Source organism: Anastrepha ludens, chromosome 2 (assembly GCF_028408465.1).
Source record: "Anastrepha ludens isolate Willacy chromosome 2, idAnaLude1.1, whole genome shotgun sequence".
NCBI classification, from domain to species: Eukaryota; Metazoa; Arthropoda; class Insecta; order Diptera; family Tephritidae; genus Anastrepha; species Anastrepha ludens.
This window is the reverse complement of record NC_071498.1, coordinates 128,495,444-128,510,994: the sequence shown is the minus strand read 5'-3', so window position 1 is coordinate 128,510,994 and position 15,551 is coordinate 128,495,444. Positions and strand designations below refer to the sequence as shown.

General features: G+C 39.7%; 1 pseudogene; it reads right to left on the bottom strand.

Annotated features, from left to right (window-relative positions):
* Nucleotides 1–8,209: 8,209 nt before the first annotated feature.
* Nucleotides 8,210–9,711, bottom strand: LOC128854924 (40S ribosomal protein S3-like; annotated as a pseudogene).
* Between the last annotated feature and the right edge of the window lie 5,840 nt (nt 9,712–15,551).

Here is a 15,551-nt window from a genome sequence, read left to right as displayed (position 1 = left end):
TGGGATTGTAATCATTCTAAGAGTGGCCGATTTGCCATTAATGTTTTATGTCAAAATTATTTAATAGTATAGAAGAAAAAAATTGTGACATTTTATTAAAATTAAATCTTTTCAATCCAAAGTTGGCTTGTGAAAAAATCTCGTTAACAAATTATTGCATTAAGTCAAGTTTGACGTCCATAGACGCCAGACCGAAAATGCATACGCACACACATACACATATCTATAAATATGTACATAAATTTTTAATGTGAGCCCTCAAGCTGATCCACTCATATTCCCAAAATGGCTATTTGCAATGAAATGAGTTTGCCGACACATTTTGGTATTTCAGCGGCGTATTCAGTGTCATTTTGGGCGATGAAAGAATCTTACAAATTACCATAATCTTCACTATATAAACACCTGTGCCAGCAAATTTGTGTATGTATATGTGACAGCATAGATGGATATATGTGTGTTTATTAAAAGATACATTTCTGTGAATGTGTTCATTTTCTTATGGTTGTGTGTGTATGCGAATTATGCCCAAACCTCGAAACTAACGTGAAGAGGAATAGAAATCGCCCACTCGTTGGCCACGATTGATATGCATAGCGCCAATTGACCTAGAACGCCTAGTAATGAAATAAAAACATGAGAAAGTGTTTAAGTTGGGGCTTTTATATGCCCGCGCATGTTTTTAACCTTATTTTTAATATTCTTAAATATTTAGCTCTTATATTCCTTTTGAAGAATTTCGAAGGACTGTCACGTCAACAATGAATGACACAGATTTTGAAACATTCTCCTCGCGATTTGTTTTATAATTAGTAAAATTTTGTGTATGACCCGTAGGTGTTACCAAAGTAGTAGCTGACTGCCTGGTTGTTCGAGTGGCTATGTTTCCCGAAGTGGGTGACACTTAACTAATGCGCCGTTTTAATACCACAACCATTTACTTTTTGGTCGTCGAGTTTTCAAGAACGACATATCCAACGACGTGGATCTAGAAGACAACAACAGATCAAAATTCTTTTCCTGAAAAATTTCTTCATCATTGTTGAGGAACGGTTTGTGGAATGCTGTGCAATGTTGCTCTTGATAAATTCGGACAATTGCGAAGATGGTTGGGTAAGGTTAGTTTTTAGCGGCTGTCCATTATGAGACCTACTCAGATTCAAAGCTCATTGTTATATCGTTTAGGGGGCTTATTCTGGTCTCCCTAAAACAAATGAAAATTTTGCAGAAACTATAATAGTCACGCTTTAGTGATTTCCATTGCGCTGATATCCTCCAACTCATTTAAAAATTGTTCACGTAAAATGGTGAACCTCCATTTGAACAAGAGCGAGATAGCCTAATCCTTTTTGTTTAAATAACTTCTGCACAAGTCAGGCATCTCCACGCCTAGCCTCTGAGTGCATCTGTCTATAAGACAATGTCTTGTTACCGCAGAAATCAGTGCGATATGGAGTTGCCTATTTTGGCTTAGCAGGGATGCTGTGCGTTCAGCATTCAGAATCGACCACAATTGTTCTTAAATTTGCGAATATAGTGAATAAGAGTTTTTTTTCACAGCAGCGGCATATGTTGTTCTTTGGTATGTTCAACCCAGCCGTGTGTTTCCTTACTTTTTAGTGTCCTATAAGAGCAGCGATTAATCCTGAGGGTTAAGGGGCGCCCATACACAAACATTTGTTTGATCTTTGATATATTACATGCAGTTTTTCTAGACATTGCACAGTCTGCTAGTTCCTTTCATTATTTCTTTGTAATACGAAAACAGTGAGACTTAAGTTCGGCCTTAATCCGCCTAAAGGCAACTTTTATTAGTTCTGCTTTGGTTGAGCTTAAGGAGGAGATCCTAGCGTAGCAAGCCTATATGCTTTCTGCTTGCCCTCAATATTCCTGGGACTTTGAATTCATACTAGAATGATATCGAACGAGCGAGTTCAGTTCCTCTATACACTACATTACAAGCTTGGAAATTATGCCTGTAAAGTTTATCTGCGAAGTTAGCTCTCTTGGTTCTAGCTTGCATTTGCTCAGAGCTGGCTTAGCAGGCTTCCCTGATCGCTGGCAATTCTGGCTGGAATACGCATTGAATTGTAGAGTTTTGGGGATCAAGAGTAGAATACCGGCCCGACACCGGAGTCTACCTTGGCCTCTTCGTTGGAAATTTTTGAATCAAAATATCTAAAGATTCACCCCCTTTGCTCTAGATGAAAATATCGCAGAGAAATTTTTATTGAAGTGTCGAAGTCGGTGGTGGTGCTAGCAAAGATGGTCCTTGTAGGAGAATTGTCTGCTTACTTAAGTAGCAACTGCCAAAAACATCTACGTTGGCAGCCAAGTGGCAAATAAGGCTCTGAGCTTGAGGACACCTGAAAATACGTACTAGTTTTTAAAATAGTTTCCAGAATAGTTTTCCTCAAACAATTTTTTTTTATGCAATTCTTAGTAAAAAGTCATAAAATAAATCTTAAACGCATCCATTTACTTATTTAACTGTCACAGCTTGGTTGAAATTTCATTGATAATTTTTATTGCCACGCCTTTCAACTAACACTTAGAGAAAAGTCAGTTCGTTGACGCTAGAAAAAATACTTTTCAAAGATAACTTAAAATCGAATATCTCGAAAACGGTTAAGGATTGGACAACTTGACATTTTAACAAATTAATCAAGAATTACCTGAAATGGCAAACCTACCGGTGAATTTCTGTCTTTTTCATGGCATCATCCTCACAAAAAAAGTTTTGCCATTCGGAGTCGGATTTAGATTGTAGGTCTTATATTTATGGAACAACATCAAGACGCATGCCACAAACACAAAGAAAGGCCGATAAATAACTTTGGTAATTCCTCTCCGATCATCACGCAACGTCCCGATTCGTTCGTCAGGTACCCCAAGGCAGTCCTCGTGAGTACTCGTCTAAACCTCGAAGACTCATGGCAACCTCCGAGCCATGATTGTGTTCTTAACTATATAGGACGGTTTTGCTTGTAACCCTGTGTAAGTAGTGAAACCAACTAAAAGGTGATCAATTTAGAGATAATACATTTGTATGATCTGTAAATGCTGTTGAGGCGTTTGTCTTTCCATGAGGAAATGTCGATGAACACTGAAACAAATTATGTATTTAGTTTGACAATAGGCATGCTTATGCAGACGATTTAGTCATCCTGATGACAGGAAAGTTTCTCCCGACTATCAGCGGGCTCATGCAATCATCGTTAAGGGAACTCTTCAAGTGGGCGAGCTCAAATGGTCCAAAGATTAATGCAGCCCAAGACCGAACTAGCTCTGTTCACTAGAATATATAGGATACCATACTAACTATAACCATAACCATAACCACTAACCATATCGAACGAACGTACTTGGGTTGGCATAATTCTGGATTCAGAGCTTTCTTGTAAAACAACACCGAGGAAAGGTTGAAAGCTTGTAATGCCCTCGTCCAACGATTAGTTTATGTGGGAATAACAGGTGCACCCCGATCGACACCTTAGGCGGCGCTGGAAGTGATCGTACATTATCCACCCATTGATAGCATTGATAAAAGGATAGTCGCCAAATCTGCTTCCAGGATTAAGGCAGCTACAACTCAAGGTGAAAGTCGATGATACACAAATTCCGACGGTTAACAGCCCCAAAATATTGGAAGTCACAGCGCACAAAACCGCTAGTGCAACTAAAGTACAGAATCGCAACAAGGTCGCTTGCTGGCAGCACTTGGGGCAAAGACAAGAAAAAGTTCCTGTCGACTTTTAAAGCAATAATCCGACCGGTTCTAAACTATGCTGCGTCTGCGTGGTCGCCTGGTACCAGTGATTCGCAGTGGATGAAGCTTCTGACCTACCAAAACACTGTACTAAGAACCGCGACAGGATGTCTTCTGATGTCACCTATACAACATCTACATGATGCGGCCCAATTGCTGCCTATTAAGGAGCACTACAAATTGCTCAGTAAGCAGTTTCTGCTAGGGTGTTACCGCAGGCCTCACCCATGCAGACACGTGCTCGAGCCTGAGCCATCTTCCAGGCACATCAGGAGGCATCTCCTCAGCTACGCGGACGAGATCTCAGACAAAACCAACAGACAGCTACTGGATCGGACAGTGTACAGACAGGCCATAAACGACATTTATGGGGAGACTCTCACCACCTTCTTAAGCTCCCGACCCCCAAATGCCGTTATCGGAGTCCAACCACCACCAATCGCAGACGAAGAGCTCCGACTTCCCCGAGAGTCCCGCGTAACCTAGGCACAATTACGTTCTGGATATTGTAGTGGGTTAAGCTCCTATTTATCCAGAATTGACCCCGACATACTAAACATATGTCCAGCATGTGAAGGCACCCCGCACGACACTAATCACCTTTTCACATGCCCCATTAAGCCCACTCATCTAACACCCCTCTCTCGCTGGACCCAACCTGCCGAAACAGCTAGTTTCCTGGGCCTACCGTTAGACGAGCTAGACGAAGACTACCGGTGATTATGCTACACTGACAGAGCAAAGGTACTGCTACAACAACAACAACAAAATACGTACGGTCATGCATCAGTCCTACTATCTGTGGAACACTTGCACGACGCATCGAAAACAGACTATATGTTTGCCAACATGGACCTGAAAAGAGAGTACAAAAGCTACCGGCAGAAAGGATTGTCAAACCAGAGTCATATCAGATGAAAGTGGTCACCATATTTTTACTGACTGCTCAAAGATGGGCAATGGCACTGGGTAAGGAGTTTACTCAGAAAAATTATCTATAAATTGCTCACTTAGACTCCCAGACTGATGCAGCGTCTCCCAAGCTTAGATCTACGCTATAGACGAAACAGCAAAAACGAAAAGACTAACGGGCTTACCCCCGGCAAACCTTACCATTTTCGTTGATAGTCAAGCAGCGATCAAAGCACTGGCCTCAACGCACACCAATTCAAGATATGCTAAAGAATGCAGGAGGTCGCCACATTTTTGTTTGGGTTCCCAACCACTCTGCAGTAGAGGGAAATGAAAGAGGGGTTGAGTGTGCAAGCAAAGGCTCTAAACTGGACCTTCAGCGAGTGGTAGAGGACTTAAGCATTCCTCTAAACGAACTGAACACCGCGATTGACTTGACCGCAATCGCAGAAACCAATAGGAGGTGGTATCTGACTAATAATTACGGTGCCTCAAAAAGCGCTCTGACCAAAATTGAATCTTCAAAGAACTAAATATTTACTAGCGCTATTGACACCCTAACCAGTAGAATGCGTGTACCTCACAATGACTTGTGCAGGAGCTGTGGAGATGAAGAAGAAATTGAGGCGCTATAACACTTCCTCTGTGCATGTCCTGCACTTCAAAGAACCTGGGAAATTTGCAAAGAATCTCACTGGAGGGACTAGTTAAGTTTTTACAAAGATATATGTGGTTTAAGCAACTTAGTTAGGGGAAGGAAACTAAATGCAGGTGTCACAATGGGCCTTAGGGCCACCTATTGTCTTGTGTTAAACAAGCAATCGAACTAACAGCAGTCACGAGTGACCTAACAAAAGTATCTCGAAAAGGTAACTCTAATCTGATGACCTTTTACTTCAGAGCGAACAATCGAAAAATAAGTCTTATTTATGAAGAAAAGATATAATTGGATATATGATAGTATTTTCGGAGCGATCAATTAAAAAACCAAATATGATTCTTAATAATACTTTTTCCAGATATAACTACTTTGGCTACTTGGTACATATAAGTACATGCATAAAAAGCATTCAGCAATAACAACCGATAATAATGGCAAACACTACGAAGAAGCTCTCTTGGCTCTGAACTAGTAGCAGTCTATGGCATTTAGTTGTTCTGGAAGAAACGCTTTTTCTCTTCTAAATAATTGTGCTTTCCGAAATGAAATGAATTATACATACATATATTAATTTCTGGTATTAATATAAAGAAAATAAAGTATAATTAGCACATACATCCTTTTACAAGGATGCTTCTTCTTCGGTGTAAGTGTTGATATTGCCTCAAAACTTGGGGCGCTTACAATGCTGACTCTGAGGGGCAGATGGTTTTTATGAGAAGCCTTTCTATGACAGAGATACATTCGGTGCTGTGCCGTAGCCTATCGAAGATGCTATTAGAAAAATTTGTTTGCATAAATTAATTACTCGCATTCACAGTAGCCATCGAACGGTACTCATTCAACCTTGGAGATCGACATTTAGATTACGCATCAAAAACAAACAAAAAAATGCATACTCTTGTGGCAATGCTACTACTATTTTGCAAACAGCTGTATATTTGTGTATGCTACACATTCGTAAATAAAAAATATTGCTTGTTTCAAGTAACAAATTGAGGCAGAAAGGAAGACCAACACTATTCAATTCCGAAAACCTGACCTTGTACTAAGATTATCTCTTCTGCTGAGCAATTTTGCGTGCCTTTCTCCAGAGTTCAAGGAGCTGACTTGGCCATAAAACCGCTTGTCCGGTAATCACTTACGCTGCAATTTACAAACCTCCATTTGCACCTAATTCGAAACCATCCGAAACCAAACCACCAAACCATAAACGCGCGACCTATGTCGGTTTTTAATGCAGAGTTAGTTTTTAATTCGCCCCAAATCTGTCATTAATTTGCCTCTTTAACCACTTCAAACACGATTTACGTAATGGTCGTACATTTTAAATAATAAAGAAATGGATTCTCCAAATTTTAAGACCAACTTCCGGCTGTAAGGCAGGAATAATAAAAAATAACAACAAAAAACAAAAACAAATAAGTAATGTGCGCAGTGTTGCATGAATTTGTCGAAAGTCAAGCTATAAAGGGAATGAGATGATTTTCGTTTCAACGACCATTGCCGCCACTAATAGCCGTAATAAATATGTGTAGAGCCACAGCAGCCACGTCAGCAGCAAAAATATGCTGTCTGCAGCAACTTCTTCACCTTCGGCTACGGCAAAGCTGAGTTACGTAGCGGTCATTGGCAAAGGTTTTTTCTCCTGTTTTTTAATATATATTTTTTTTTGTATTTGAATTTTTTTTTCTTATTATCATTTTCATTTTTACCTTCCCATTGTACCAACACACAACACATACTTGAACATATATTGTGAGCGTGTTGTGGCAATTTCCAGCAGTAAGTGCACCACCACCAACAACACATTTTCTTTGTCGCCATGCAACGCTTAAAAGTAATGGCGGTTAATTTGTGTCACAACGATGAGCAACCTTTGGCCGGCCTATAGAAGGCAGATACGTAGCTGCTTCCTCAGCACAATTCTGGTAGTCTGTATGCTGTGGAAAAATACTATAGCCAAACAAAGCAGCCAACGCAACGCAACGTAGCACAACACAACCAAGCAAATGAAAAGAAAAAGGAAAAACAGACTCATAAGAAATAACCGATCTGGGTAATACATTTAACCAAAATAGGCGCATAAAGCAATGAATTTCGGTATAAAATGAATGGGTGTATCGGGTGTAGGCGGGGACGGTATGCGGACTTGTAGGAAATGGGCGCGACACTGACGGCTTTTGCTTGTGATGGTAAACCTGTAGCATCTTGAATTTTTCATCCGCAATCTCTTGAGGCAAATAAAATTAAATTGTTTTTCTTTTGTTATGTTCCTACGCCTTCGTTTCCCTGCTTGCCAGTGAGCCAGAGCGCCCGAATGACGGAGGGTAGGCGTTTATTTATTTACGGACGAGAAGGCGACTGCTATGCTTTCTTCGATGACGCACTTTGTCTGCGTAACGACGCGCGTACAATACATAAGCGACAAAGGTCGGAACGGATTGGGGAAATTATCTCTAGGGGAAAAGCAACGGTTCTCCTGCTGCTAAACTTCAAAGGCGCATCTGCGCTCGTGCACACAGACACAAGCACATGCAGAGTTAAATAAATAAAGTGAAGGTTAAATAAATTTACATACTTGGCTACATTGAAAACGAGAGTGAGAGCATTAAGTTAGTTCAGCGCCGGAGGCTTGAGCTATTCATACAAAATTGAACTTTAATTTTTACATAGTTCGTGTAATTTAAAACGGATGCGGGCGCTTAGGTATGCTTGTGCCACCGTTGGAAGAGCTAAATTTTGGACGCACTTGAGTTACGGAGAATATGACTTTTTTTTTGGGTTGTCCGTTGAAGACGTCACTTTTAATTTTTTATAGATTTTCCACTTCACTTTTCCATAAAAGCTTTTTTTAGATTAAAAATTTACAAATCTTTTAGAAGCTCCGCCAATTCATGCGGTGGTTTGGGTGCTGGATTTTTGTATTCTGCCTCTACGGTCTCATAGTTTTTTCCCTCCTCGGACTCCACAACGGACACATTATCCCGCAATGGCTTCGTGGGACCCATCTTGTGATTGGGATCGTAAGGCATCATGGTTTGCACATTTAATCTCAAACACCTTAAGGCCTCCCAGTGGTCTAGAATTTTCAAAGATCTATTTTTTTCGATATTTCGAAAGTATAGTATTTTAAGAATATACCGTGAAATTTTCATGCGGAAATTCCCAATATTATAGCTTCTACAGCCCATTAACCAGGTAGAGAGCGGTCGGCGCGCTCCTGTGCCTCAAACTTTAAACTCATTTATCCCAAAACGACTTTTTGCGGCACGGCGGGGATGAAAACAAAATAACTATTCAACCGAATAACTTGAAGTTTGGATATGTTGTTCACAACATATATCGCTATCGTCGGAACTAGAATCATATTTTTATCTAAATAATTTCCTATTTATTAAACTAAAAAACTAGTGAAAAAAACCCGATTTTACGAACTTTTTTTTCAAAAGTGCGCCATTTTGTCAATTTTTCATTTTTTCGATTTGTTCTAGTTTTGACCATAACTGCACTCTTTTTGATTAAGAATCTTCTTGAATTTCGTGTTTCAGATGAGTAGAAGTCTCGAAGTCATCTACGCCGTCCGGGTTCGATTTTTCGAGAGGGTCATCTTCAGCGGCATTTTTATAATAATAAATATGGTTTCAAAAGTAAAAAAACAAATTTTTTGTATGCTCAATAAACGTACTAATAAGCCCGAAGAGATGAAACATCGTTTTTTAAATTTTTAATGGCAAAAAAATATCGTGAAAATAGGTGAAATTTTCTTGCTCTAGACCACCGGGTACCCTTAACACCTTAACGCAGCGACACATGACGGGTATCGGTTTCAACGAACTCATTGCATGGATCACCAGAGTGAATCATCAGACCATCGATGAATTGCATCAATCATCACAACTATCATACTTCACAATCCATAATTAGATTGATTAGATTAGATTTGTGGGGGGTTGGACAAGTCCAAGCACTCAGTCAAGAGACCTGGATAGATTTCAGTAGAAAGAATAAAGATCGATAAATTAGTCTGAGGTCACTCTTCCACAAATCTCCTGGATTCATTGACGAATTCATAATGAAACGCAATACACCAAAGCAAGCACGATGCACTGCCAATCCTGCAGTCAACTTATAACGCAGAGTTTCGTACTTTCTCGGCGAACAATTCGAAGCGACCAGGCTCGAAATTGAAAGGCCTTGACATCATAGTGGTCAGCTTGCGAATACGATGACTCTTCTCATCCAACACTTCCTGTAAGTATGCAGGAAATTCTGATTTTTGCTGCCAGATCGTCAAGCTGGTGTCTGCTGCCCTCAAACGACTTATGAAAGATGAATTGAAAACGTTCGCAATGTGAACTCGGCTCATTGCATCAGTTTCTTCCTAACAAGAGTAAGACTCTTTCATAAGGCGGATATTAACACAAAGTGCCTTAGTTGGTCCATATAATATAAACTGAGCAGTGCAAAAAGAGCAGCATGTACAGCAACGGGTAACGGTTGCAATAACGTCTAGCATAATAAAGTGAACCAATATTCTAAGTCACGCGTGCTTGGCCCTGCACACGTGACCTATACACGAGAGAAGGGAAGACAAATATAATACAAAAGACAGTGCCAGCGAGCATAGAGCAGCCAACACTGATTCTATCACGGAATTTCAGGTACCTTCTCCAATCAGAAGCGGCGAGTTCGACTAAAAAGGAGCTTTTACGGAAGTGGGGTTGGTATTTATAGCGATAAATTTGGTATCACTCAGTCACTACAGTTATTTGGGAAGCCTGCAAGATGTATGCAGATTGAAACAAAGCTAGCGCCAACCGGTATACCTCTCCTGTAAAAACAAAAAAAAAAATTCAAGCTGGTAAAGAAATTCAAAATGGCAATTCGAATTTGATGATAGCCTCTTGAATCTGCGTGTTCAGATATAGGAAATGACAGAGCGAAGAAATGGCTAATTCAGAAGCCTGCTCGAATTAATACGCGACGCTGGCATTAAAAACCCATTTCTGTGTAAATTAAAATGAAATTTAATTGTATCTTCTTGGACTAGCGAGAAGATAGTGGTCAGCCACGAAAATGTACAGGATATCGGATTGAAAAATCGTCGAGTGACTAAGCGTGACTTAGAAGAATCCCGAGGCTTCTCATTGGGCAGTGTAAGCAACTTTCTTTGCGACTTTCTCAGCAGCATTTAGAGCGTTTTCGCTAAAAAAAAGTGAACTCCATTAGTCGATTCATCTCTATGGATGAGACTTGGGTCTATCATCCTGATCTTAAATGAAAACAAAAGGCCAAAGAGTGGTGTGAACCTGGTTATTCGGGTCAGATACGGATTCGTGTAGGAAATCGGCCAAGAAGATGTTAGCATTCGTTTTTTGGAATGTGAAGAGAATTTTGTTTGTGAATTACTTACAAACTGGTGAAACAATAAATTCAGGAAAAGGAAAATTAAAGGAAAAAATTCGTGAAAAAAAACAAGCTTGCAAAAGAAACAAATTCTTTTTCATGAGTACAAAGCACCGTGTCACAAGAGCATTTTGACAATGGCTAAGTTCCATGAATTAAAGTTCGAACTGTTTGAGTCTCTAAGGAATTCATCAGATTTGGCCCCCAGTGACTTGTATCTGTTTCCAGACCTAAAAAAATGCATGCGTGGAAAATAGTTTTCATCAAATGATGAGGTCATAACAGCAGTAGAAGCGCATTTTGCAGCCCTTCCAGATTTGCACTTCAGAAATGCAATTTGTAAAATGGAATCTCGTTGTAACAAGTGTATAGACGTTGAAGGAGCCTATACGGTATAATAAAGAGTATTCTAAATCATAAAATTGTGTATTTCTTATCGAACCGTAAAACTTATTGAACCACCTAGTATTACGAGTTGTAGAAACTTGTTGTTATGGAGCCTCACTCCATACTTACGAGACATGCTTCACGAATAAGGTACAAATGGAATGGCCCGGACCTTGGATGTTAAGATTGAGGAACGCTCGGAAGGCACAGAAATTACGGCAGTAGACAGAATTTTCTCATAAGATAGTCTGAGAAAAATTTATTAGAGAGTCAAAATATAAGGTTTTACTTGACTTGGTGTATCGTCCATAAGTAGTGTAACGAAATGTCTTCTTCATGCGCTAATTGGCCCCAAAAACGATAGATTACAAAATTGCGACAACCGCGAGAGTGATTCTGGCTGTGACGTAGCAATAAATAAACATGAAAGAAAACGTTGTAGGGGGAGTTCACTCCTGAATAGCAATAAAAATGAGAAAACATAAAACAATGAAATGAATACCAATATTGCATTACATATTACGTCACAAAATCAGCTGATTTGCTCAAATTCACTGAGAGCAGCGATTCGCTTTAAGTATCTCCACCTCTGTATTATCTTCGTTTTCTTTATTCTAATTGATACAGAACGCAAGCGATTCCAGTAATAAGTTATTCATTAATTTTAATAAAAAATATGATAAATAACTACTTCTTCTTTTTTTGCATTAAACGAAGTTATAAAATATTAAATGAAATATTATGACAAATGTCTCTGCTTCGTGCTGCTCCAACCAACTGCTTGATAGTCCTGAATCCTGTCCACTCTCTTAGGTTACGCAGCCACGACACTTGCGTCCTTCAAATGCCTCGTTTGCCTTCGGTTTTACCTTTCACAATCAGTTGTAACAACTCACATTTTCGTCCAGGTATAATATGACCAAAATATGCGGTTTTGCGGCGCTTTATATTTACTTATAATAAAAGGTCTCTAACCTTTCGAAGTTTTGTTAAGACTTCCTTGGTACTAACTGTCCCTGATATTTTCATCATTACATCTCAAATGTGTCGTAACCTTTAGTGGCCATGCCTCCACACCGTACAACAAAATATACCAAAGCAAACGATTAAGGGACCTAAGACGTAATTTCATGTTCAATTTTTTGTTAGAAAGAACTTTCCCTCGCTGCTTCAATCTGTTAGCAAGTTTCTCTGTCATTTGTTCATGTTTCACTAAGCCGTCATCCAACGTACCTAAATCGCGAAATTCTTTGGATGGGAATCGCTTTTAGTGTCACCAGCTTTGATACTTTCATCATACCAAACAGCTTCTTAAGAATCACTTATGCAACACGGCAATCATTTAATATTTTAGAAAGTCCCCACGTCTTAAGGCTGAGCCAATTTAAGGATGCTTTGCTTGGTCCAACAAATACTAAGGTTAAATTAGTTAGCTCTATATCGTACCACCAACACTAGAAGCATGGAAAATAGGTCTACGGCATGCATAAGAGACTTTACTTATGGCTCTCGAACAAATTTTTATTAAATTAAATCACAAAGCTGACTCGTCTTTTTCTCGCACTCCTTCATTCTTCGCTATATCAAGCACCCATTCTGCCTCAGCTAATCACATAGATGTCAATAGATTCTCAGTGCATGCTGTGATTTATAGATACTCATATAGCCGCCCTATACTCCAATAGGAGTTAAATGAAAAATATAGTATATATATTTAGGTAAAGAAAATTCAATGGAAATTCGGCACATATATCACTGTTGACAGTTATGATTTCGAGGTTTTAAGAAACTTTGTTTATTTCGGAACCAGCATTAACAAGCATTAAGACCGATAACAATGTCTGCCTGGAAATTCAACGTAGAATCTCTCTTACCCACAAGTGCTACTTTGGACTAAGTAGGAAACTAAGTAGTAAAGTCCTCTCTCGACGAACAAAACTAACACTCTACAAGGCTCTCATCATGCCCGTCCTATCGTATGGTGCAGAAGCCTGGAGGATGACAACATCAGATGAGACGTCCCTTGGAGTGTTTGAGAGAAAGATTCTGAGGAAGATTTTTAGAGCTTTGCATTTTGGTGACGGCGAATATCGCAGACGATGAAACAATGACAATGAGAAGACATAGACATAGCGCAGCGAATAAAGATGCAGCGGCTTCGTTGGTTGGGTCATGTCGTCCAAATGGATACAAACGCTCCGGCTCTGAAAGTATTCCATGCGGTACCAGCTGGTGGTAGTAGAGGAGGAGGAAGGCCTCATCCGCGTTAGAAAGATCAGCTGGAGAAAGACTGGTGGGAAAAAATGACCAGCGCGCTTTGTTAAACTCCGCCAAAATCACGTAAGCGGTTATCGCGCCAATCAAGAAGAAGGAATGGAAATGAAATTGATCCAAAAATGTTACTCAATAAACTCACAACTTTGACAACACAGCTCTCACTTTAAAAATTAATTTTCTAAATTTCCTAAAGTTGTAAAGTTTTAAGGCCACTAGGGCCTGTCAATGTCAAAATAAAATATGTAATATCAGAAAGACACCCACATACAATTGGAGCACCTCACTTGGGCTTAGTTGCTTTACCTAGAATCCCTTGTTGCTCACTACAGCTACTCCTACTAAGCTTTCACGCAAAATTTACTCCTATTGTTCTTTCAGCTTTTGTTATCGCTGTTGTTCTACACATCGTTCATGTCGTTCATAGCAACTGTTTTTATTGCCACTGGTGCGCTCCATTGGCGGCAGAGCAGGCATTTTCAGTTAAATTACATAATTTACAGAAACAACAAAAAAAATTGGAATTAATTTTTTCATCGCTCTGCGTACATACATGCAAACATATTTCTCTCGCACTCTCCCTTTTTTCTAGTGCGCTCATTTTCTGCATATTAATTTGACTAATGACCATGTTCACCGGCGCAGGCAGTTGAAACATGAAATACCAACTGGGCGTGGAGCTGAAGTAGTGCCATAATTTACAAAAGCACTCATCACGCGTAAGAACGCGCTACTGCCGCCATACTCGCGCATACTTAGGTGTGTGGGTACAATAAAGAAGTGTAGCATACTTTCCAGCTGCGCTGTTCTTCGCTAATGCTGGCAATGTTATCCGGAGGGCGTGCACCGTCTGCGCCACATAATTGTATAATTTTGCAATATATTCTATGCCCCTAGCTAGCGAGGTGCCTGGCTGCTTGGCCGGCTGACTGGCTGACGGTCTCATCTCCAGCGCGCTGTTATGTTCTGCGCATTCCTCCCTCGACTTTATTGAGTGAATACATAACTTTTCGCATTTTTTATTGTATCTCATTTTAGCTTTCGCTAATGCATTAGCACCATGTTGCATGCCACGCCGTGTATTCGCTAATTTACCAACCTATGTTTACCAACCCTAAGAAGAAAAAATTAATTTCAAAGCGCGTGTCTTATATTTCTGCTTGTGTGCATTTATTTGCGTACTTTTATGTGCATACCCATGTCTCCATGTGTGTGTGTGTGTGTAGGTGATTATTTTTTATTCGGGTGTGGCTTGGTGGCAAATTCCAACATAATGTTCGGTGCTCCGATATTTATGCGCTGTATACACGCACCAGTGGACAGTGTTGCTCAGGTGGCATCAACATAGCTGCGCTAATTGGGGCACGTTTGTTGAACGAGCATTGATGAGCTGAGTAGCTTTGCTCCAAGTAGATAAGCAGTTGAATTGGAAAGAAGTGGGTCAACTAGCAAATGGAAAAATTGGAAATGATACAATAATTTTTTTTTTTTTTGCTTCTTTTCTAAATTCAACTAATTAAGAAAATAAGTGAAAAGAGAGGCCTGATTAAAGTTTGTATTTTTCACTATTTATCTGAGTAGTGCAGGTCAAAAAAGTATGAAACGTTTGCGATTTATGTTTATGAAATCAAATGTGGCACGTATACCGATTAATGATGATATAAACTATGAAGTATCATAGGTACAGGTGTTAATATCAGATCAGTCCATAAGTTCGTGCGTATTTTACCCATAATTTCACTTTTCTACGGTTTTTGCTTACACAAAATTATTCGCGGAATATAACGCAACTATTTATATTTTCTTTGATATATTGTGCATTCAACAAGTGATTTTAATTGCGGATAGAAGCACATGTTGTTAAAAAATAAAATGGAGTATTTTGTATTTTTTTTATAAAAGTGGTAAAAGTGCAACAACTGCTGCTGCAAAAATAAACGCTGTTCACGCAGAGGACGCGCGCTGGTCGTCCTGAAGTCTTTAACTCCGACGCCTTGCTCAAACTCGTGGAAGCTGAGCCAAATTTGACGGTCGATATGATAGCTCAGATGTTAAATTCATGGCATGGAACAGTTCACAGGCACCTGGTTCAGTTGGGAAAGGTTTCAAAGCTGCGAAAATGGATTCCGCATAGACTTT